An 11,376-nucleotide genomic window follows, 5' to 3' on the forward strand; every position below is an offset into this window, starting at 1 on the left:
TGGAGCCCACTTTGGATTCTGTGCCTCCCTCTCTCTCTCTCTCTTCCCCGCTCATGCTCTGTCTCTCTCTCACTCTCAAAAATAAATAAACATTAAAAATTTTTTTAAGTTAATAAATGTTAAATGTGCATGAAGTATCATATTTGTCAAGTTCACTAATTGTTCAATCTAGTGTTCATAAAAATGTTCCATATACACTGGAAAATAATTTGTAGATTAACATAGTGGTTAAGAGCATGGACTGTGAAGCCAAATTGTGTTCAAATCCTGACTCCTCCATTTACTGGGACTTCCAGCAAGTCATTTAATCTCTCTGAGGTTCAGTTTCCTCATCTTCTGTAATCCTGTGTAAAAAATGGAATCATCATACCACCAACCTCAAAAACGGTTGACAAGACTTAAACGAGCAAAACACTTAGCTAGGCACACTCCAAGTCCTGGCTGTGTACTAATTGTTGTTATTACCATGATTTTCCCACTTGGAAAGGATTCCGAAATATGGCCTTTTTCTAACAAATCACAACCAAATGAAATGAGTTACTCATACTTAAGTAATTTTAAAAGCAAACTTAGAAGAACTCCTTCCAAAGGATTTCTTAAAATGTCTTATCAATGAAATTTTCAAGCAAACACAAATGTAAAGAAAATAGTATATAACGAACCCCCGTACCTTTTACTCAGCTTTAGTAATTATCAGCTCACAACTACTCTTGTTTCTTTTATACCCTCTACCTCTTCCCCTGGCCGTCAACCCGGGATTGTTTTGGGGGGTGGGAGGGGGTGGGAGGATAGCCAGATGCCCTGTCATTTCATTTGTAATTATTTCAACATTTCTAAAAGATAAGAACTCCTTTAAAAAAGATAATTACGAAGGGGCGCCTGGGTGGCTCGGTCGGTTAAGCTTCCGACTTCGGCTCAGGTCATGATCTCAGGTTTGTGAGTTCGAGCCCTGCATCGGGCTCTGTGCTGACAGCTCGGAGCCTGGAGTCTGTTTCAGATTCTGTGTCTCCCTCTCTCTCTGCCCCTCCCCTGCTTGCTCTCTGTCTCTCAAAAATAAATAAATGTAAAAAACAAATTAGAAAAAAATACACATAACCACAAAAACCCAAAGACAACATAAACTATTAATACCATCAAATACCTAGCCAGTGTTAATGTTTTTCGCTTGTTAGAGAATAGATTTTTTTTAAAATTTTTTTTAATGTTTATTTATTTTTGAGACAGAGAGAGACAGAGCATGAACGGGGGAGGGTCAGAGAGAGGGAGACACAGAATCTGAAACAGGCTCCAGGCTCTGAGCTGTCAGCACAGAGCCCGACGCGGGGCTCGAACTCACGGACCGCGAGATCATGACCTGAGCCGAAGTTGGCCGCTTAACCGACTGAGCCACCCAGGCGCCCCGAGAATAGATTTTTTTTTTAATAGTTTGTTTGAAGCAGGATCCAAATGAAGTCAGTTCATTACAAATGAATGTTTCATATACTTTTTTTTAAGATTTTACTTTTAAATAATCTCGAACGTGGGTTCGACCCACAGCCCCAAGATCAAGAGTTTCAAGGTCCACCGACTGAACCAGTTGGGCACCCCTCAAAAATACTAGTAAAACCTTGGTTTGCGAGCATAATTCGTTCTGGAAACGTGCTTGTAATCCAAAGCACTTGTATGTCACAGCGAATTTCAAGAACCGTTGGCTCAGTTGTGATTATGGGACATTCGGTGTCGCGTACTACACATCTTGCAAGACTTCGCTCGTTTATCAAGTTAAAATTTATCAGAAATGCTTGCTTGCCTTGTGGAACATTCACAGAACAAGCTACTCACAATCCAAGGTCTTACTGTACTCTCAGTCTATAGATTTTCCCCTTCATTTCTCTTCTTTTTACTTACAATTTTTATTGTTGAATAAACCGGGTTGCTTGTCTTGAGGACTTTACCACAGTGTGGATTCTGCTACTTTGTACCTCACAGTGCCATTTAACGTGTCCTTTCCTCGGTATTTCCTCTGAGGGGTAGTCCGTCTAGTTACTTGATTAGATTCAGATGCAGTTGCTTTTGGAAGCCTCCTCAGAGGTACCTCCATCCATCAGGGCCACACAGTGTCTGTGAGATATTTGCAACCATTGGTGATCTTTGCCTAGAGCCATGAATTCATTAAAAGTTGTAAAATGCTGATATTCTAATTTCATCATTCCTTTAATCGTTGGGATGCTATAAGAGGAAATACCCCCTCATCGATTATTTCGTTCCCCTGAAGTAGAGTTTGTAGAGGAAAGACAAGAGAAATGTTTGATTCTTTTATTTACTGGTTTTCAAAAGCATGAGTTGGTTCTCTGAAACCCTCGAATGGTGCCCCACGAGTGCCGACTGTGATCTTGGTCTTAGTTCTTCACAATGTGGCTAATGCTGGATATTGAACACACAGTTACCTTCTTTTTGTTCCTTTTTAAAAATTTAACTTGCAGTATTAGATATCGCTTAAAAATTTTTTTAATGTTTATTTTTGAAAGAGACAAAGGCAGAGAGTGAGGAGGGGAGGAGCAGAGAGAGAGGGAGACACAGAATCCCAAGCAGGCTCCAGGTTCTGAGCTGTCAGCACAGAGCCAGTGTGGGGCTCAAACTCCCCAGCTGTGAGATCATGACCTGAGCCGAAGTCGGACACTTAACCGACTGAGCCCCCCAGGCACCCCTCGATATTGCTTTTTTTTTATCATTTGATTTTATTTTTTACAACCGTATAAAATATTGCATGATTCCTTGAATCTACAAAACAAGGTATACTCGAAGAAGTCTAGATTTTATTTCTGTTCTAGTTTCTTCCCTTCTTCTACAGATGACTGTTCTTTTTAATGGTGTGTTCTTCCATTATCCTTTTCTCTTCCAAATAAGTAAACATACATATAAATTTGTATTTCCCTCTTTTTTTTTTTTTTCCAACGTTTATTTATTTTTGGGACAGAGAGAGACAGAGCATGAACGGGGGAGGGGCAGAGAGAGAGGGAGACACAGAATCGGAAACAGGCTCCAGGCTCTGAGCCATCAGCCCAGAGCCTGACGCGGGGCTCGAACTCCCGGACCGCGAGATCGTGACCTGGCTGAAGTCGGACGCTTAACCCACTGCGCCACCCAGGCGCCCCATGTATTTCCCTCTTTTTATGTAAACATTGGCATAATATACTCACTGTTCTCCATTTTGATGGAGTAACATTTACAGCAAAACCCTAAAAGTGTATTTAACGTGTGATGTGGCTGGGTGCTATTTTAATTTTGCCGTGATAGGTAGGCAGGCCTCCGACAGCTCAGAGCAAGTCAAGCCAGCTGCTTTTATCTTCCCACCCAGACAAAATCCATCTCGAAGCCGGGCCAGTTTGAGGTCGATAGAGCGATTGAAATCAGCTGGCTGGACGTGGGACGCATCCCGGAACGGCGAGCAAGTGCAGTTCTTGCCAGAAGCGGCTCCTGTGAGGATCAGGGTGCAGAGCTGGGTCTTCGGCATCAGACTTTTGTGATGGGTTTAGGATTTGAGGACCGCTCCATCTCTCAGAAGGTAAGGTGGAGGCTCACCTTAGGTGAACCACCTTGGCTGTTTCGCTCTAACAATAAATAGCCGCAGGTGAGAATGAATACTTCCTGGCAGTTTTGTTCTGCGTTGTTTGGGGGGGGGGGGTTGTTGTTGTTGGTTTTGGTTTGTTTGCTTGTTTACAGACTCAAAACAACCCCATATAGAGTGATGAGTCCGCGGACTATCTCATCTAGAGGGCGGTGTTCCAGGAAGGGAGCAGGGGGCGGGGCCGGGGTGGCAGGGGGCGGGGCCGGGGGCCTGAACGTGTTGGAGGCGGGGCCCCGCGGGTGGTGGGGGGCGGGAGACTGAGCTGGAGGCCGAGCAGGTCGCTGTGCCTCCTGACCTCTTCCTGCTGGACGCTTCTTCCCGCTAGGCCACCTCACGCCCCACCTCCCCCGGGGCCCCTAGAACCTGGCACACCAGAGGAGGCTAGGTCGACGGAGTGGAGCACCAATGAAGAAAAGAGGAGAGGGTAGGAGGAGGCTCCCGTGGCTGGAATAGTCTGGAATATCCCTGCTCCTCACATAGTCTCAGGTTGCCTCTTTGCGACCAGGCCTTGCTGGGAGATCTTGCTTCTACAAAACATCTGCCTTCTTTTGTTCTTAAGGCTGGTTTATGCGCTCAGACTGCCTTTGGTGTTCATTTAAAAGTATATTTCCCTTGCCTTCAACGTGGCCCCACTTGTGATGGAAAGAGGAAGAACACAGTAATTTGACCTCTAGGGAAGGCTCTGCCAGTGGGTCTCTCCTCCTGTCTTTTGATGCAGAAAAAGGGTACAAGATAAGTGGTCAAGGATAAAAGCACAGTGATTAGGGCACATCCCTATATAGAATTCTATGTGGCCATGAAAAACATGAAGGAAGACCTCTATGTACTGATGTGGAAGGATGTACATAGTATATATTGGTGACTACAAAATAAATCAAGTTGCAAAATGAGATGTATGTTGGTAAATGTATTGGAAACGTTCAGAGTAAACTGTTCTCAGAAGTTCTTTCTGGGAAGTGGGTTCGGAGGGTATCAGTAGCAATGCTTTCTGCCGCAAGTAAAGAAAACCCCAACTCAGTGGCTCACACAATAAGGAAACGTATTATCTTGTAAAACAAGAAGTCCGTGGGGAGAGGGACTCTGGGGTTCATTAACTCAGCAGCTCAGGACATCACTGGGGACCCAGGTTCTTTCCATCTTTCTGCTTTGCCATCGTCAGTGAGTAGGCTTTGTTCTCAGGCAGCGCGCCTCTTGGGAGACAGGTGCAGTCAGTAGTTTCAGGAGAAACATTCAAACTTCACATCGGCAGCAGAGGAGGCCAGAGTCTCCTGCCAGAGGAGTCCCAGGTCATCCGGCCACAAGCCTGTCTTGGGATCCCGGCCACGCTCCAGCACGGCTGGACGCAGCCGCTGGGAAACTTGGTTCCAATGTCCAGGCGGTGCGGTGGCCGTCATTCGGTTCGGGCTCCTGCGGCTGCCGATCTGAGAGGACATCCTCGGGACAGTCACAAGCTTTCTGTCTTTTGAAGAACAAATGGGCAGCTGACGCCCCCTATGTGTTACATGTGTCACATGTCCTTGTCCCTACCAAGACCACTATAATTGACTTAAAAATAGACCAATCAGGGGGCTCCCGGGTGGCCCAGTTGGTTTAGCATCCAACTTCGGCTCCGGTCTCGATTTCACAGTCCGTGGGTTCGAGTCCGGTGCTGGGCTCTGTGCTGACAGCTCGGAGCCTGGAGCCTGCTTCGGATTCTGTCTGTCTTTGTCTCTCTCTCTCTCTCTCTGTCTCTCCCCTGCTCATGTTCTGTCTCTCTTTCTCAAAATAAATAAACATTAAAAAGATTAAAAATAGACAAATCAGAACCACACCTCCAACTCAGCTAGCGCCCACCTCCTTGGAATCATTTGGTTCTTGGGGGGAGGATAAGAAACTGGGAAAAAATCCAGGTGCTTTTAGGAAGAAGGAAGTGGGGAATGAAAGTCAGGTAAGTAACCAACAGGGCTTCCGACGGTGAGAGGGGGACCTTTTAGTCTGTATATTTCTCTCGTAGTTTGGGTTTTTATGAGCTTGTGTTACTTGTATAATAATAGTTATTTTACTTAGGGCGGTGAGAGAATGAGCCTTGGCATCAGAAAGAAAAATACTTGATTCCGTCTCTCTGATTTGTAATGTGTAATTTTGGGCAAGTAATTTAACATTTTCAAGTCTTTATTATTAAAAAGTTGAAAGTAGTTTTCAAGCTGGAAAAAAAAAAAAAGGACAGAAAACATTTAAGAGAAATGGGTTTCTTTTATGTCCTGGGAAACAAATGATTTCCTATCTGTAAAGACTTAGAAACATATGTGTTAGATTACACCACCTCAGGTTTGTTATTTTAATATTTCAAAGAACTAGAATAATGCAGTCCTTCTATAAGCACATTAAAGAAAGTCACAATGATTTCTTTTTAACAAGTTGAGTAAAATGTTCTTCTGTTTCCTCTCAACTAGTCTGTTGTCTGGAATTGATAAAATAATATATTTCCCAAGAAGTTATGAGGTTTGGTTATGAGGTTGGGTGGCTATTTTGAAAATGATGAGTTCAGTTCTATTTATTCCTACACTTATATCTAATCTTGGTTCTTAATCATTTAAAATTGAATCGAAGTCCACGATCCCAATAACACTTTGAGTTGCCTGCTAAGAAAACTAGAAAGTTGGCGAGCCATCGTTAGGTGTAGATTAAGGTTTGGGTATTTTCTAAGAGATATTGGAAGTTGCAGAGAAGAATTGGTCCTTAGAGTCTAAGACGTGACGTCAGGAATTTAGGTCTACCCCCAAATTGTTGTGAGACCTTAGGACAGTCATTTCACTTTGCTGCTTTTAAGTTTCCTTGTTTATAAAACAAAACTAATTAAGCTGTTTGAAGATTACACCCTATCAGTTATCTATTGCTGCATAAAAAGAACTACCCTAAAATGTAGTGGCTGAAAACAGCAATCCCTTAATTTACTCAGTGTTGGTCCTTCGGACTGCATTCAGCTAGTTAGATAGATATTCTGAGCTAGGGAGCTTTTTTGCTGGTTTCATCGGGGGTCACTCGTGTGGTGATAGTGTCTAGGCTGGCTGAGAGTCGACGGACCTAGGACGCCATGCCGGAATCCTCATCTCTGGTCCTTCATTTCCAGTAAAACAGCTCAGGCGTCTTCACTTGTTCTCCCGCAGCGAGAGAGGGCAAGCCCCATGCTGGAGCACCGCGCCATGTCTCCTAATGTCCCATTGATCAAAGCAAGTCACATGGCCACAACGTCAGTGTGGGAGGGGTCTACACAAGAGGTTGGAAAGAGGAAAGCCTCACCCAGTGGGAGCCACTGTTGTTACCACAGGCACATCGGGTAACTCAATCACCGTATATGAAGAATTATATTGTAAATTTTAAAATAACAAGTGAGGGGCTCCTGGCTGGCTCAGTTGGTAGAGTATGCGAGTCTTGATATCAGGGTCATGAGTTCAAGTCCCAGGTTGGGTGTGGTGCCTACTTAAAAATAAAAATAAAAATAAAAATAAAAATAAAAATAAAATACAACGAAGTGAGTTATAGTAATAAACCCTTGAAGGCAAAACGAGTATTGTTACTCAGAGGTATTTGAAACCACAAGATACATGGGGAGAGAGATATGTGAACTCAAAATGAGGTTTATCCATGTATCAATATTTTTGTTATTTCAGAAATGTCCGCCCCAGACGAAGGAGATGTGAACGGTCCCACCCAGAACCCAACTTCATCTTGACCCCTATTCTGGGAGGTCTCCTGCTCCCTATCTCTTCATTTCTTCTCATTGGACCCGGAATCGATTGCCTCTGTACACAGTTGGTAAATTTTAATTCTACACGCATTTGTTTGTTGTCCTTCTCCCCCTGCCTGGAGGGTATATAGAAAGCTCCATGATGACGGGACCCATCTGTGTTTCATTCCCCAGCTTATACCCAGCATGCAGCACTGGAGCTGGCACATAACAGGAGCCTGGTAAATATTTGCAGAGAAGTGAATGAAATGAAAAGCTACACTTACACAACAAGTACCTCCTGATGTTGTTTCCTGGTGACAGGCAGCTTCTGTTCTGAGAACACAACGGACTTTGTCTCTTATGGACCATTTATTCTGTCAATAATTTGCCAGGGGAGGGCAGTAGCTCCTTGCTTCCAACTCTTGGTCTCCACATTCCTCTTCTGTAAATCAATCCTTCCCCGAACCGTAGCGGAACCAAATCCCATGGATTCTACCTGAGCTCTGCCTCTGGACCCCCACCCTTCCTTCTGCCGCTGCCTTTCCGGGTCTTTGTCACTTCTTGCCCGGATTCCCACCCTAGATTCCCAATTGGGTTCCTTGGCAACAGTCTTGCCCAATCCTGCCTCACCTCCCCCTCAGCTGCCAGAGATGTCATCATCAAAATATTTGAAAAACGAATTCTAGGGTTAAAGACCTCCCCTGCTCTCTCGAACCTAGAGATAAGATCAAGTGCAAACATTTCGGCATGAGGTTCAATAAGCCTTCCAATCTGCCCTGGGGTCCTTCTCCTAGCTCCTCTCCCATAGGCCCCCCTTTCCCACCATGCAGCCTCTGCCCAGCCACAGTATTGAATGACTGTGACTCCCCAGCTGCAAAGCCGTGACGCGATGCGGGCCATCTTCTTTGCCTGGCCTGCCTTGTCTCCCCTGCGGCAGCCAACAGTCTCCCTCCTGACTCGTTCTTGGGAAGCCTGCTCAGTCTCTGTTGTTCCTATCTCTATTAAAATCTTCATTTTAATGTGTCTTAAGTCTGCAGTCGCAGCTGCTGCTCCTGCTGTTTTTCAGCGAGGAAGGCGCATTGTTGGAAGACATGAAGGAAGGGAGGAGGAAAGGAAAAAATTGGAAGGGAAAGAAATTGTCCCATAGCTAGCACCCCATCCCCGACTTACTTCCTCCTGCCCGCTATTCCACTAAGTTACTCTGAAAGGCCTTTTGTGAGAATGATCTGTTGCATTTTCCTGCCTGACGTCTCTTCCCTCCTCTTCCCTATGGGAAAAGCTGCCCTGCCTGGTTTGAGTGGCTTGGGTCATAGCCATGTCCTTGGACCTCATGCATGGGAGAATTGGGCTCATGACCCAAATGATACCATTCAAAATCTTCCTTAAGACTTTTTTTTTTTGCCAAAGAAACATCCTCTCCTTCCTCTGAGGATGCTAAGCTGGTATGTGCTTCCATTGATCATTATGATCTCCAGTAGAGAAAGCCTGTTTAAGAGATCAGGAATCCTGGGGCGCCTGGGTGGCTCAGTTGGTTAAGCGTCCGACTTCGGCTTAGATCATGATCTCGCGGTTTGTGGGTTCGAGCCCCGTGTCGGGCTCTGTGCTGACAGCTCAGAGCCTGGAGCCTGCTTCGGATTCTGTCTCCCTTTCTCTCCGCCCCTCCCCTGCTCACACTCTGTCTCTGTCTCTCTCAAAAATAAACATTAAAAAAAAATTTAAGAGATCAGGAGTCCTGATGACATCATTTGAGCTCCTGTATCAAGCTGTGCCTGAAGCTGACATTCCTTTCCTTAAACCAATAAATTGTCTCTTATTTAATCCAGCTGGTTTGGAGTTTCTGCCAGTTGCATCTGAAGGAGTCCCCAACTACTATACCTTTAAAACAAAAAAATGCTTCACTATTATCTCAGGTTTACTCAGAGGAGGTGTGGATGAGACGTGAAAAGGAAGGCCCTGGCCTCATGGCATGGGGTAGGAAACATGACTGAGGCAGAATCTTTGGGTGAGGAAACCATGTATCTCTCTAGCCCTTCTTGAGTCAGTGTCTCACAGAGCCGCTTCCTTCTTGTCTGGATATGTAGCAAGGAAGTTGCCAGAATTCGGGCAAACCCGTTTCCAGATATAAATACCAAAGTGCATTCCTTTGCCCAAGATAAGCTCTTTGGTTTATTTCTCTTTTGTGTTACTAACACCTTAATTATTATTATGGTTACAAACGCTATCTGTATAGCTGTTTTGAAAGGGCTGGATTAAGAAACTGGGTGCTCATCTTCCAAGTACCAAAGCCAGGGGCAATTCCACTCTCCCCTCCCCCCAATAATTTCAGTGAAACATTGAGGTCATTTTGATTTATTCTCGGAAAAATCTAAAAATGAACACTTACTCCTGGATCTTTCTGCCGAAGCCCATCTCAAGCACAAAAGGAGTTTTGTGGCTACCGAATAGAAATAAAACGGAGCTTGAGAAAAACTTCACACATTGTGGGGAGCCAGTTGGTACTTAAGGAAGATAAAAGGAGAGAAGCCCAAGAAATGATGGCACTTTAAGATCTCTTTATATATATAGGACTTCAAAAGACATTTTTCTTAAAGTGGAGAAAGTCTCTATTTAGAGGTTTTTAGGGCAGAGAAAAATTATGGGCAATTTTGGGAAAAGGAAACTGGTAAAAAGGCAAGATTGACAAGAAAAAACTGGCAGGAAAAAAAGATCGGCTTTTAAACCACTATTGGCCGTTCAAAACAGGCCAGCGAACCCATACAGTGCTGTTGAGGCACATGGGTGAAATGTGGGTAAAATGTCAGAATAAAGTCAGTTGGGACCTCTCGCTGAGAACCAACTTCAGGACAAGTTAATAAGCTCAGGCCATCTTGTCTAAAAGGGTTGAGAGAAGCAGTCATGAGAGAGACGTGTCCAGAAGGCCTGGAGAAAGACAAGCCCCATGCAGCTTCCTCACTGACCTTCCTTTCTTTTGCCCTGTAGCACCTTTGATGTCGTTGCCGAGCCCAGGTAAATGGAACATTTATTTCTTTGTACGTTCACTTACTCATTTGAGAAATGTTTACTGAGCAGCTACTACAGGTGAGGCACTGCGGAGTGATCTGTGTGACCCGGAGAGGGGCAGAAGGCGCTAGATTGTAGGACTCCTGTCCCCACTCTGCACTCCTTACCTCTCCTAACCTGGACTATTCAGCAAATATTTAGGATACAGGTGTATTTTGTGCCAGGCACTGGGAAACTATAGAACCAGTCATTCCCCTTTGTAGTCGGGGGAGCAGTTAGACGGGGTGAGCCCTAAGGAAGCCCTATTAGGATCCCCAAGACAATGTTGCAGGAAAAGGCTAAAATATGGTAATAGCGTTAAAGTGAGGTCATGCACAGGGAGTCGCCGAAGTCTGCATCACAACAAAGGGTCTGGGGAGGCCGGAAGTGGGCACCATTGTCCTTTTGTTACAGGGCGGAGTGGGTATACTTTCTCTTTCAGATCAGGAACCACCGACACGCGCCCTCAGCATCTTGGGATCAGTGTCCAAACTGGTGTGTAGGCTGGGCTGCTTATATACCCTGCTGGTCACATGGGAGATTCCTGCTCTGTAACCATCCCAAAGGCAGAGCCCAAGGGGGTTTCACTGAGACAAGGTACACATCACTAGTCTCACAGGTGACAATGAACAACACTGACAGGCTGGCAGTGACAAGCTTCCCTGAAACTTGCCTTGGCTCCGTGGTTACAAAGCAGCGCTATTAGAACATTATTATGTCTTGAACAGAGGCCAGTGCTGCGCAGGCACATCTCTCACTTTAGCAGCTCATCCAGGCCCACGGGAGTTAACCCTGGAGCCCCTCGGATCCATTCTCTATGCTGCATCCAGTGAGTTTTAAGAAAATATAATAAAACCTAGTCTGAAGAAAACAGAAAATAACAATGCTGGCGAGGATGTGGAGAAATTACAACCCTGGTGCACTGTTGGTGGGAACGCAAAATAGTGTGACCACTTGGGGAGACAGTCTGGGGGCTCTCAAAAAATTCTGAATAGATCCAGCCATCCCGTTTCTGCTGTTA

General features: G+C 45.0%; 1 long non-coding RNA gene across 1 annotated transcript; it reads left to right on the top strand.

Annotated features, from left to right (window-relative positions):
* The first annotated feature begins 3,365 nt into the window (after positions 1–3,365).
* On the top strand, positions 3,366–11,162 carry LOC123590493. The gene is made up of 4 exons (XR_006708795.1): positions 3,366–3,544; positions 7,258–7,402; positions 10,296–10,394; positions 10,798–11,162. It is a non-coding gene; the product is annotated as an uncharacterized LOC123590493 (long non-coding RNA).
* The last annotated feature ends 214 nt before the right edge of the window (positions 11,163–11,376 follow it).

Source organism: Leopardus geoffroyi, chromosome B4 (genome assembly GCF_018350155.1).
Source record: "Leopardus geoffroyi isolate Oge1 chromosome B4, O.geoffroyi_Oge1_pat1.0, whole genome shotgun sequence".
In the NCBI taxonomy this organism is placed as follows: Eukaryota; Metazoa; Chordata; class Mammalia; order Carnivora; family Felidae; genus Leopardus; species Leopardus geoffroyi.